Source organism: Hemiscyllium ocellatum, chromosome 8 (genome assembly GCF_020745735.1).
Source record: "Hemiscyllium ocellatum isolate sHemOce1 chromosome 8, sHemOce1.pat.X.cur, whole genome shotgun sequence".
NCBI classification, from domain to species: domain Eukaryota; kingdom Metazoa; phylum Chordata; class Chondrichthyes; order Orectolobiformes; family Hemiscylliidae; genus Hemiscyllium; species Hemiscyllium ocellatum.
This window is the reverse complement of record NC_083408.1, coordinates 77,179,194-77,193,385: the sequence shown is the minus strand read 5'-3', so window position 1 is coordinate 77,193,385 and position 14,192 is coordinate 77,179,194.

Genomic DNA, 14,192 nt, shown 5'->3' with positions numbered 1-14,192 from the left:
GGAGATTAATAACTTTACAAAATATCTTTGATTTTCCATGTACAGGATGTCAGAGGATTTTGTATTTTACAACTTTTACAATAGCAAGTCAAAGGCTGCATTAACTAAATGCCATTTTTGCTAGCAACTTATACTTTAAATTGCAGTACCGTGCTTTCCTCTTTTACATATAAAACAATGATAATCACAGTCCACTATTATATTTTACACTGCCCTGTAAACAGACATTCAATTTTTTGGAACCTGTCCAAAATTATTTGTGACTCACAAGAGTTTACTTCCAAGGTCCCTGGTGCTAACTTCTAAGATATGGCAATGATCACAGATGACTTGTAAATTTACCGAATAAAAGCCTTTACTATTGATGGACTCTTCTGGATTATAACATAGTGCTATCAGAATGACACAAATAGTCTATAGTATCCTGTGTCTGAGGAAATCAGTTATGCTTTTGTTCTTCACAGTGAGAGGTTGCCTTGAGATTCTATCTCTAGCTCAAATTTGGTGAATCTTCCAGCCTTATTTTGAATTTTAATGAAGTTCAAGTCTTCAATCCAAGAGTGCACTCCTGCCAGCATACCTACATGATAAACTATACAAACTATCCTCTAATTGCTCTCTCTGTCTCTCTGGCAGATTGGTTTGTCAATAATTGCAGGGAGGTAGGAAGAGGAAGTATATTTGTGATGTCAGTAGACATGTAATCCAGAGGCCCGAGCTAAGTCACTCAGGAGAAGGGGTTCAAATCTCACCATTGTAACTGATGGAATGTAATTCCAGTTAATGAGTATGGAATTGAAACTTTAAGTTAGTGATAGTGCCATGAAAATGCCATCAACTATCATAAAAACACATTTAGTTCCCTGATATCCTTTAGGGAAAGAAATTTATTTACATGGCCTAACCTACATGTGACCCCATAATTACCCTTGACTCTGAACTGCCCACTGAAATGGCCAAGCAAGGTAATTAGAGTTTGGCAACAAAATGTCCGGGATGGTCCACGTGAATTTGAGGTAAGAATGGAAGGTGTTCAGACTAAAGGGGTAGCAATGGGCCCCAGCTATGCCTACCTCTTTGTTGGGGATGTGGAACAGTCCATCGTCCGCAGTTATATCAGCACCATTCCCCACCTTTTCCTCTGCTATATCGATGACTGTATCAGTGCCATCTCGTGTCCCAGGTGGAGGTTGAACCGTTCACCAACCTCTGGATACAACGCATCCTCCTCCTCCATTTCCACCACCTACAGTCAGGCCCCAAAACCAGAGACACATTTCCCTCACCACCCCTTTCAGCATTCTGCAGAGACCACTCCCTCTGCAACTCCTTCATTAGGTCAACGCTCCCCTCCCCCACCCCCACCCCCACCAACCCACCCTCCGCTTTAGGCACCTCCCCTTGCCACCGCAAGAGGTGTTAAACTGCTCCCACACCTTCTTTCTTAGCTCTATCCAAGACTCCAAAGGATCCTTTCACATCTGACAGAGATTTCCCTGCACCTCCAAACATCTCATCTACTGTGGCTGTTCTTTCAATGTGATCTCCTCTACATTAGGGAGACAAGATGCCAACTTGCAGAACATTTCAGAGAACATCTCTGGGACACACGCACTAAACAACCCCACAACCTTGTGGCTGAACACTTCAACTCGTCCTTCCACTTCACCAACAAGTCCTGCACCTCCTCCACTGCCACATCGTAGCCACCCAACGACTGGAGCATACGGAATCAATGTAGATTTCACCAGTTTCATTATCTCCCCTCCCCCTACCTTATCCCAGCCCAAACCTTCAATTCGGCACCGCCCTGTTATACTGTCCTACCTGTCCTTCTTCCTTCCCACCTATCCGCTCTATCCTCCGCTCCAACCTATTACCATTACCACTCCCCCACCTTCAGCTACCTATCACATTCTCAGCGATCTTCCCTCCAGTCCCACCCCACGCCTCCCCCTCCCCCCACATTCCTGATGAAAAGCTTATGCATGAAATGTCAACTCTCCTGCTCCTCGGATGCTGTCTGACCAGCTGTGCTTTTACAGCATCACACTTTTAGACCCATCATTATTGCATCATACCATGTGACTAGAGAACCTAAAGATCCCAGGCTGTACTTTACACCGGGTTGCTTAAAATATAATATGCTACAAACAAAGAACAAAGAAAATTTACAGACCAGGAACAAGCCCTTCGGTCCTCCAAGACTGAGCCAATCCAAATGTACTGTCTAAATCTGTCAGTCAATTCCTAAGCATCTGTATTCCTCCACACCCCCTCTACTCATGCATTTATCCAGATGCATCTTAAATGAATCTATCGTGTCTGCCTCTACCACCTCTGCTGGCAACGCATTCCAAACACCCGCCACCCTCTGTGTGAAGTACTTGCCACGTGTATCCCCCTTAAACTTTCCACCTCTTACCTTGAGAGCATGATCTCTTGTTACTGAATCCTTCACCCTGGGAAAAAGCTTGTCTCTATTGTCCCCTGTCTACACATTTCATGATTTTGTAAATCTCAATCAGGTCTCCCCCCTCAACCTCCTGTTTTCTAATGAAAATAAACCTAACCTACTCAACCTTTCTTCATAGCTGGCACCTTCCATATCAGGCAATATCCTCGTAAACCTTCTCTGCACCGTCTCCAAAGCGTCCACATCCTTTTGGTAATGTGGCAACCAGAATTGTACACAGCATTTTAAATGCGGCCAAACCAACGTCTTGTACAATTTTAGCATGTCTTGCCAGCTCTTATACTCAATATCCCTTCCAATGAAGGCAAGCATACTGTATGCCTTCTTAACCACTTATCTACCTGTGCAGCAACCTTCAGGGTACAATGGACCTGCACTCCCAGATCTCTCTGCCCATCAACTTTTCCCAAGGCTCTTTGGTTCATTGTATAAGTTGCTCTAGAATTAGTCTTGCCTAAATGCATCACCTCACATTTGTCTGGATTGAAAACCATCTATCACTTTTCCACCCAACTCTCCAGTCTATCTACATCCTCCTGTATTCTCTGACAGTCCCTTATGCTTTCTGCTACTCCACCAATTCTTGTATCAACTGCAAACTTGCTGATCATACCAACAGTGCCCTCTTCCAGATCATTTATGTATATTGCAAACAACAGTGGCCCCAACACTGACACCCGTGGAAGACCACTGGTCACCTTTCTCCATTTTGAGAAACTCCATTTTGGGCGGCACGGTGGCACAGTGGTTAGCACTGCTGCCTCACAGCGCCAGGGACCTGGGTTCAATTCCCACCTCAGGCGGCTGACTGTGTGGAGTTTGCACGTTCTCCCCGTGTCTCCGTGGGTTTCCTCCGGGTGCTCCGGTTTCCTCCCACAGTCCAAAGATGTGCGGGTTAGGTGAATTGGCCATGCTAAATTGCCCGTAGTGTTAGGTAAGGGGTATATGTATGGGTGGGTTGCGCTTCGGCGGGTCGGTGTGGACTTGTTGGGCCGAAGGGCCTGTTTCCACACTGTAAGTAATCTAATCTTGAAGGGATTAGATTAGTAATCTAATCTAATCTAATCCCTTCAACTACTACTCTCTGTCTCTTGTTGCTCAACCAGTTCTTTATCCACCTAGCTAGAACACCCTGCATACCATATAACTTCACTTTCTCCAAGAAGTATACAAGAAGTATACTACTCTGTGTAGTAAAATAGGTTGATGTTAGCCCAGACATTTATGTGCCTGTGAATGTAATGTTTGTGTACAATAGCTAGCTGTAATAAATGACAGTTGGATTCTTTAACACCACAATATCCATGTCCAGTTTCTAATTTAATAAGGAATAAGAAAAACATTGAAATAGGTAAAATATTCCGAGGCAAATCCATATCACCATTCATTTTCAAACCCTTCTCAAAAGTATGCCATTATGAATCACAAAGGGCTTGTATCCACGTAGAAATTCTAATTAGCTTTCCTTTAGATCTCCAACTTAATTCTATCTTGAAATTAAATTGACAGTTACAGTATGACTGTTTGCAAAACCCAACATTCTGATCACCCTCCGGGGATTTTGAAGACCAAGGGCTTAATTTCCCCTGCCCTTGAAAAACATGGGCAATGGAAAATTGGGAAAGATCAGAAAAATAAGATTCTTGATATTAAGAAATAAAAGGAAGACTTTCCAAACCATGTTTGAATAGTGAGATGAGAATCTCAATAGCAAGCAGCAATGGGCCTATTATCATGCACTCAACTTCCAAACATGAAGCAGTCAGGATGCAAAGGAGGAGGAGGAGTCTCAGAGTGGATCATCCTCAATGCCTTTTCCTGCAAATGAGTGACATGATTTGCCTCCATAAATTGAACACGGTCTAAAACCCACACAGAACTACATCATCTGATGGAGAAGAAATGAGAACTGAAGGGATTGGTATCGTATCCGAGTGGCACTGTTTTTACACAACTGGCTACTTCCAAGGGTTCACTGGAGACTTATATGTGATCTCTCTATCTTCAAATAATAAATGTATCAGGACTGTTACTGGTGCAATTTGTGCCAGATCCCACCACTTTATCTCATTTCTCCTACTGCAAACCGGGCAGTAGTTTTTTTTAACGTAACTGGTTTACCCAGATACAGGGTACGACAGACTGTATACCAAAGTCTGTAACAGCAACATATCATAAGCCAGAAGAATTAATCAATGGTAAAGGTTTTCATTCAGCAAATTTACAAGTCATCTGTGATCATTACCACATCTTAGTAATCAGCGCCATGTATCTTGGAAGCTGCTGTAATGTCTATGTCTTTGATAACTCTCAGGCTCCTGCTTCATTTCAAGGGTCAGATACCTTATTTGGATGAGTGACAGGATACAAGGTACCCTCTGCAACCATAGTTGATGACCCTATTAAGCAACACCAGTGACCGAGAGTGAACATAGCTACAATGTAGTCCATTCTTCCACAAGGGTCAGTGTGGAACAGACGATAGGCCTGCTGAATATGACTTTCTGATGCTTGTTTGGTCTGTCAGGGCGGCCGTGACGTACACTTCAGATGGAGTGTGCTGCATAGTCCCAGCATGCTGTGCCTGTATAACTGAAGCAGAGGGACTATGATGGATTCTGAAGCACTGGGAGAGCACCAGCGTATTCCAGGAAGGAAGATGATGAAGTTGAGCTGGAAGCACATCATGTTTAGTGTGACAGTGCAGTGTCAGCCACAGCATTCCAGTCAGGACTTAATTGACTTTCAGTTCTTATAGATGTGAGTTGGGTGATGTCATCATCCATTGGCTATAAATTGCTGTTGTTCAAAATAAAACAGTTCTTGTTTATTCATTGGAATAAAAGAAGTTGTTTTGTTAATTTACGCTTTGCTTTTCCTGTTATTCAATAAAAGTTAACATTATCAACTGTGTGAAGGCTTTCTAATGCTTCCATTACCTCCTCTGGCAGTGCATTCTGGGCACCATCCTCTGTGTGAAAAACATCTCCTGCACTTCTTCCCTGAAATTTCTCCCTCTCACCCTGAACCAGTTGTCGGTTCATTATCTCCCCTCCCCCTACCTTATCCCAGACCTAACCTTCAATTCGGCACCACCCTGTTATACTGTCCTACCTGTCCTTCTTCCTTCCCACCTACCCGCTCTATCCTCCGCTCCAACCTATTACCATTACCACCCCTCCCCCCCCACCTTCAGCTACCTATCACATTCTCAGCTATCTTCCCTCCAGTCCCACCCCCCCCCCCCCACATTCCTGATGAAGAGCTTATGCATGAAATGTCAACTCTCCTGCTCCTCGGATGCTGTCTGACCAGCTGTGCTTTTACAGCATCACACTTTTAGACCCATCATTATTGCATCATACCATGTGACTAGAGAACATAAAGATCCCAGGCTGTACTTTATACCGGGTTGCTTAAAATATGATATGCTACAAACAAAGAACAAAGAAAATTTACAGACCAGGAAAAGGCCCTTTGGCCCTCCAAGACTGAGCTGATCCAAATGTACTGTCTAAATCTGTCTCCCCTCTTGTAGTTGATCTTTTCACCTTGGGAAAAAGCTTCTGACTATCCACACTTTCTATGCCTCTCATAAATTTGTAGACTTCTGTCAGGTTGCCCCTTAGCATCCATCTTTCCAGTGATAACAATCCATGTTTATGCAACTTCTCCTCATAACTAAAACCTTCTGTACCAGGCAACGTCCTGGTAAACCTTCTCTGCACCCTCTCCAAATCACTTATGTCCATCTGGTAGTGTGGCGACCAGAACTGCACACAATAATCCAAACGTGGCCTAAGTAAAGTTTTGCACAGCTGTAACATAACATGCCAACTTTTATACTATGTCAAATTTTAGAGAAGCAATAACTTATGGATTATACCTCTTCCCATCCTACCTCTTGCAAAAATGCCATCCTGTTTTCCCAATTCCTCCGCCTCCGCCTTATCTGCTCCCAGGAGGATCAGTTCCACCACAGAGCACACCAGAGGGCCTCCTTCTTTAGAGACCGCAATTTCGCTTCCCACGTGGTTAAAGATGCCCTCCAACGCATCTCGTCCACATCCCACACCTCCGCCTTCAGACCCCACCCCTCCAACCGTAACAAGGACAGAACGCCCCTGGTGCTCACCTTCCACCCTACCAACCTTCGCATAAACCAAATCATCCGCCGACATTTCCGCCACCTCCAAAAAGACTCCACCACCAGGGATATATTTCCCTCCCCACTCCTTTCCACCTTCCACAAAGACCGTTCCCTCCGTGACTACCTGGTCAGGTCCACCTCCCACCCCCCCCACCCCCAAAACTCACCCTCCCATCCTGGCACCTTCCCCTGCCACCGCAGGAATTGCAAAGCCTGCGCCCACACCTCCTCCCTCACCTCTATCCAAGGCCCTAAAGGAGCCTTCCACATCCATCGAAGTTTTACCTGCACATCCACCAATATCATTTATTGTATCCGTTGCTACCAATGCAGTCTCCGCTACATTGGGGAGACTGGATGCCTCCTAGCAGAGCGCTTTAGGGAACATCTCCGGGGCACCCGCACCAATCAACCACACCGCCCTGTGGCCCAACATTTCAACTCCCCCTCCCACTCTGCCGAGGACATGGAGGTCCTGGGCCTCCTTCACCGCCACTCCCTCACCACCAGACGCCTGGAGGAAGAACGCCTCATCTTCCGCCTCGGAACACTTCAACCCCAGAGCAACAATGTGGACTTCAACAGTTTCCTCATTTCCCCTTCCCCCACCTCACCCTAGTTCCAAACTTCCAGCTCAGCACTGTCCCCATGACATGTCCTACCTGCCTATCTTCTTTTCCACCTATCCACTCCACCCTCCTTCCTGACCTATCACCTTCATCCCCTCCTTCACTCACCTATTGTACTCTATGCTACTTTCTCCCCACCCCCACCCTCCTCTAGCTTATCTCTCCACGCTTTAGGCTCTCTGCTTTTATTCCTGATGAAGGGCTTTTGCCTAAAACGTCGATTTTACTGCTCCTTGGATGCTGCCTGAACTGCTGTGCTCTTCCAGCACCACTAATCCAGAATCTGGTTTCCAGCATCTGCAGTCATTGTTTTTACCTACTGTTACACATTGTTTTGTATTTTGCAAGCCTGGGCTCATTGAATATTGTCCATGTTCTGCTTATTGTGAACAGCAGAATAATGTTGTTGGAACATTGAATCTATGTAGCTGATATCACACTGACAGTGAAATTCATTTTACTCAATTTTGTGATAAGCAGCATATGCTGTTTACTCGATGGCAGCGTTCTGTTTGTTGAAAGTCTCAAATTTCTCTTGCATTTGTAGCAGCCCAAAACAGCTAGTTTTACCAATTGCACAAATGTTTGAGATACTTTACCTTCCAGGGTAATTTGAGACAGACTAGTTGGTTTTTGCCCCATGTTGTTGAGCACTACAATCAAAATAAACATCCTCACTTCTGACTTTATGTTGGAAGGAACATTGTTTTCAAAGCAGATGACAATGGTGGGCACTCCCCTGATGAACACCTACAGTGTCTGGGGCTGAGATGATTGGCTTCCAACAACCCAACCATATTCCTCAGTGCTAAGTGTGACTCCAAACAATGAAAAGCCTCTCCTCTGATTTTCATTAACTTCAGTATTTTTCAAGATTTTTATTGGTGTGTTTTGTCAAATGCTGTCTCATCAATGGTAGTCACTGTCATCTCACCTCTGGAATTGATCTCTCTTGTCCACATTTAGCTCAAGGCTAGAATGAGGTCTGCCACTGTCAACCCATGGTGGACCCTGAATTGAGCATTGGTGAGCAAGTTATTGTTAGTACCAATTGATTGGAGTGTGTGTGCGCGCGCGCATGTGTGCATTTGTCCTGCTTTCTGAGGGTACAACAAACCTGAACTATTTCCCTTGTCAGGTAAACTTTGGTGTTGTAGCTGTAGTGGACACCTGACAAGGAGCAATTTATCTGGAGCACGTATCTGCAGTATTACAGTCAGGTGTTGATAGGGCCTGCAGCCTCTTGCTGTATCTAGTGGTTTCAGCTGATTCTTTCATTGCTTGAATTGACTGAAGACTGACATCAGTGATGCCAGTGACCATGGAAGGAGGCTGAGAGAGATTACTGTCTCAGTGCTCTTGGCTGAAAACTGAGACAAATCTTTCAGTCTTATCTATTACACTGAGGTAATGGGCTACACCAGTATCAATCATGGGGTGTTTGTGAATCACCGCCTTCAAGAGACAATTGATTAATTGTGCACTAACATTCATGACTGGTTGTGATAGGTCTGCTTCGGAGGCCTATGCAAAAATAAATGAGTTGTGATTGTGCAAGCACTCAATACTCTTTTATTTTTTATATATATATAAAAATATAAAATTTATTTATTTATATATTGTATCATTGTTCGAGATATAATAACACCAAGTGACTTGACAGGACAAATGCTGAAGGGATGTTTCCTCTCATTAAAGAGTCTAGGACCAGAGCCTTAGAATAAAGGGGCATCAATTTAACACTAAGATGAGGAAGAATTTCTTCTGTCAGATAGTTGTTAGTGTTTGGAACTCCTTGTCATAAAGAGCTGTGGGGGCACAGTCCTTGTGTGTTTTTAAGGCCGTGATAGATTCTTGATCAGGGTTATGGAGAACAGGCAGGAAAATGGACTTGAGGAGTGTTGGATTAGTCACGATCCTATTGAATAGACTTGAGGGTGTAAATAGGGCCTAATCCTGTTCCTAATTCTTATGGTTTTATGGACCATCAAGTTCAGAGTTGATAACCTTTCACCAAAAGTTAATGAATAGCAAAAGCAGAAGTGAATGAAACAACAACCTATGGATCAAGATTGCTGTTGGAAGAAGCCCGGGAACAGATGCAAGTTCATTATGCAGTTGATGCCTTATCAGATAACCAAACTATAATCACAGGTAAAGCAGCAGTGATTGAGAACTCCTGCTCAAAATATAGAGCATCGTCTGATACTTATCTCATCAAATAGACAAGATGTTCTGAGACCTATTCTTGCACTATTTTTGAACCATCAAATTAAGTCATTGACTATCAAAACACATTGCAGCTGCCTCACAGTGCAGGGACTCAGATTTGATTCCAGCCTCGGGTAACTGACTATGTGGAGTTTGCACATTCTCCCCATGTCAGTGTGGGTTTCCTCCTGGTTCTCCAGTTTTCTCCCACAGTCCAAAGATGCATTGGTTAAGTGAATTGATAATGCTAAATTGCCCATAGTGTCCAGGTATATGTATGTTAAGTAGGTTAGCCATGGGAAATATAGAGTTATAGATTAGGGTGGTGGGTCTGGTTGGGATGCTCTTTGGAGGGTCGGTGCAGACTCGATGGGCTGAATGACCTGCTTCTGCACAGTAGGAATTCAATGGTCCCACATTGAACAATGATGAGCTGTGATGTCATACGAAGCAGTAGGAAAAGAGTAGCATTTCAGACAGATTTCAAAATGGTTTGGCACTAAGGATAGGCAACATCTCAAGTTTCATTCTTGCAGCTGCAGTTACTATGACAATTGATCAGACAGGTAATGACGTAAAATGACAACAATATATTTACACGTGAGATTCTTTTCATAATGAAGTGTCACCTGTGCCATCTACGTGCTTTCAGAAGCTTTTCTTTCTAGCTATTCTTTCACTATGAACACTGTGTAGGGATATTCCTGGCTATTGGCATTTGACCTGGCGCACAATTAATCTTTAAGTATGATGCCACCAGCAGCAAGTACTGTCAGAGATCACCTGTGAGAGATCGCAGATAGAAATCCTCCTCAAAACTCACCAAAATTGCATATGGTAAACTTTAGCCCAATGTTTTTCATTTTCAATGTTGGATTCCTGTTCATTTGGAAATAATTTGTCTCATATGCTTTTCCCATGTCCATTGATCTCTACACAGCATAGCAAGTGCATTTAATTCAAAAGTACTTGCTTATTGTGAGTCCTTAGAATAGCTGCTCCCTAAATATGCTGTCTAATAGCACTGCCATCTGCCAAAAAGTCCATTTATAAATCCTTAAGCAATTCTTGTAAAGCACTTCAGCTTTAATGTTTGTTTCCAGAAATAGATAAAAAGAAGTCAGCTGACTGAGTATTTTTCTTTTCCTATTTCCAATTCCATAGCAAGGACAAAAGATACACAAGCCATTGGCAATGCACTGAGGATTCTGAAGACAATCATTATTGTCAGTGTAAGAAAACATTTGATAAAAATCAGCAATATCCACATGGTGGTAACATTATCAGTGGTTATATTTCTTGAGATTTCACTGTTTTGGTGTTTAGATGGAACATTATATGTCAAAAATGGATTCTCAAAATAACGCAAAATAATATGACCATTAAAGCGCACATCATATCTGAAGTTGACAAAATAATAAATGATGTTTAGGCTGTTCAAAGCTGTGAATATTACTGTTTTCCTAAATCCTTTCATCTTAACAAAGCACCCATTCTTTAAAAGCTTGAATTTGATGATTTCTAAAAATCATAGTCAGGCAATTATACATGACATAGAATGCAGTATTGTTCTCTTTTGACCTTGAGGATTGTATTTAAAAAGGATTTGCTAATTTGAAATTATCACAGGCCATTAAGAAATCTAAGAACTTAAAACAAACACAGGATTAAGCAGAGGTTTCCCTGTACACCATTAAGACTGAGATTGGAGGAGTGCACCGTCAATCCATTCTCACTACTTGCCACATAAAATAAAAATACTTTCTCCAATTACCAAGATGACCAAGTAAATCTACATCATGTTTCAAAAGAGGTCAGAAGTTACATGACACCAGCTTATAGTCCAACAGGTTTATTTTAAATAAGAAACTTTTGGAGCCCTGGTCCTTCGTTGGATGAAGTGGTGAAGACTTCACATGATGAAGGAGCAGCACAATGAAAACTCAACAGTTCAACACTAGCACCTCCACATCACGTTTCAAACAAAGAAATCTATCAACCAAATTTCTTAATAAGCACAATTATTTATTGATTATCAAATCAATACTTATTTATTAAAGATACAATATTTGGTTAACATACCCAATCAGTGGTACAGAGTGTACATGCTTAATCCTCTAAATAGCCCCTAAATGCATACAAATATACATGCTCACAAACATGGATGCACATGCTTTCTTTTTCTCTAGAAAATAGAGGAAAAAAAAACAGATTTTTCTGCAGAGTTTGGCTTTCTGCAAAATAAAATAACACTTTGGCCAAAGAGTTATTCTTGAATGCAGAGACAAAAGGATCAAGCATAGAATATTTCACAATCAGTTACCCTGTCCTCCCTGTGTGGTCAAGTCACTAAACATTCATAGCTGTCTCTGAAGCTCTGCAAACAAAGTTAGTTTGTTCTTTAGATTTTCTTCCAATTATTCTTTCCAAAGAACTAATATGTTTCACCTTGGATTGATGTGGATAGATTAGCTGGTCAGCTTGTCCATTGTAAGCTTTCCTCTCACTCTGTTTATTCTTAGCAAACATACCTCCAACTGTACTGGATAAAATCAGAACCACTCCAAGACAGAAACTTTATTTAAAACAGCTTCGACAGAGTCCACAACGAAGCAAACAATTATCAGCAGTCTCAAGCTTTCTAGAAAGGGCTGTTTCAAACTAAAACCTCCAATGTCCAAGGTAAACTTTCAATCACTTCTTTTAAAGGAACACCCCAGGAGTATCCACAAAATTTAAAATAAATTCCTTTCTCCACATTCCTTCAAAATCTTAGTCCTCCAAACAATATTAAGCATAAAATATCTTTGGAACAACAGTAGATATTGCAAAATTTATGTACACATTCATGATATTGTTGGGCCAGCTTCACAGACTAAGTGTTAAAAATATGATTTTGGTTGAAATAAGCAGTATGTAAATCTAAATGTAGTGCTGCCTACTTATTTCCTTAACTATTGCACTGATCAGCATATCAGCCATACCTTTGTGCTCAGCAGGGAGACAAGCAGTATTCAATCAGCTTTCTGTTCTTAAAGGCAGCTTGTCCCTCTTTTGCACTGACTTACAGGAGGCTACTGCTAAATACAGTTGCTGCAGTTCTAAAGAAACACTTGGACAGGAGTGTTTGGGGTTGTGTTTGCAATGTTGGAGTTCTTTTGTATTAGAAATGGAAAGGAGGAGAGAAACCTTTAGTTTTAGCTGACTGCCAGAGAGTTGTCAACAACAACTGAGAAGGGAGTGGCAGCTGGTGGCATTTTATTTCATTCATAAATGGGATATGGGCTTCACTGGCTGTGTCAACATTTATTCCCCATTCGTAATTATCTGGAGGGCATTTAAGACTCAACCACTCTGCTGTGGGTCCAGAGTCACATGTAGGTCAGACCAGTTAAAGATGCCAGACTTTCTTCCCTAAAGGACAATAGTGAACAAGATAGGTTTTTAATAAGCATCAAAATGGTTACGTGGCCATCGTTAGATTACTTTTTTATTGTTATCAAATTTCACCATCTGCCATGGTGAGATTAAAATCAACACTGTCAGAACATGTGCCTGAGGTTTTGGATTCCTAGTCCAATGGCATTACCACAACACTACTACCACCTTTTATTGATGGGAGGTCAGTTCCCACTACCTTAACTCAAGTTCAATACTGTCACAGGAAGTCCTAATGCATGTGAATAAAATCAGTGAATGCATCTTCACATGTGAGCAACAGTTACACAAACTTCTCACTCTACTCAACATGCCCTCATTCACCCTGCACCAGTCCATCATAATGAGGAGTCACACCTTAGTTAATCCACTTCACCTTTATACATGTCACAGCATTGTCAGACTTACCATCATGTCTTACTAGCTCTACATATTTTCAATTCATGTAGAAAAAGCAGGTGCATCATTAAGACACAGTGCAGCACAATCGATGACTTTCTTCCCCCTCTCTTGTAGGATGAGGTGGCACACAATATAAAAGAGCAGGAGAGAACTTGACGGCTCAAGGTCACTACAATGCCTGAGTACTATAGCAGAATATCATAGGGTTAACTGTAACTTATGTTATGGCATTTCGTATCACAGAATACATTGATGTTGATAGGTTCTGCATTATTTTCCTCTACAAGTCTTAATAGAACCTCATGTTAGTTGGCATGATGACTAAGTTATAGATTTTGTGACCATGATTTTTATGCTTTCCACCTTTCTCTTATTTGATATGGCACTTCTTACATTGGTACTGTGTGGATTTCAGAAACTGGCATTTATATGTGGTTTGTCACCAGCACAAGTGGTAAAAGGATAGTTTATTTACAGGTTTACCAGAGGGCAAGGTCACAGACAATTGGTATTGCTGTGGAGTCAAATGAGAAGCTTGATGGAGAAGAACACCAACACATATGCAAACAGAAATGTCGAGTACAGTTGCAGAATTGCCAGTCAGCTTCCTACTTCTGCCAAAGAACGTGGCAGCATCTGGGTTCAGGTTGGCAGAGAACGTCATACAATAGTTACCTTCCCTGCAGCCTCTGCTTTATCTACAGCCTCTGCTCCATCTTACTAACTAGCTGCAACTCCAGAACACAGTCACTTGCTTCTATACATTGCAGCTTTGCTTATTGACTGGTCACCTACTCCTCTGTCTTCCCTGCAAGGGTGCAACAACACGATGTGAAATACAAGAATTTAATACATTACCAAAAATATTCCAAAATACTTAAGAATG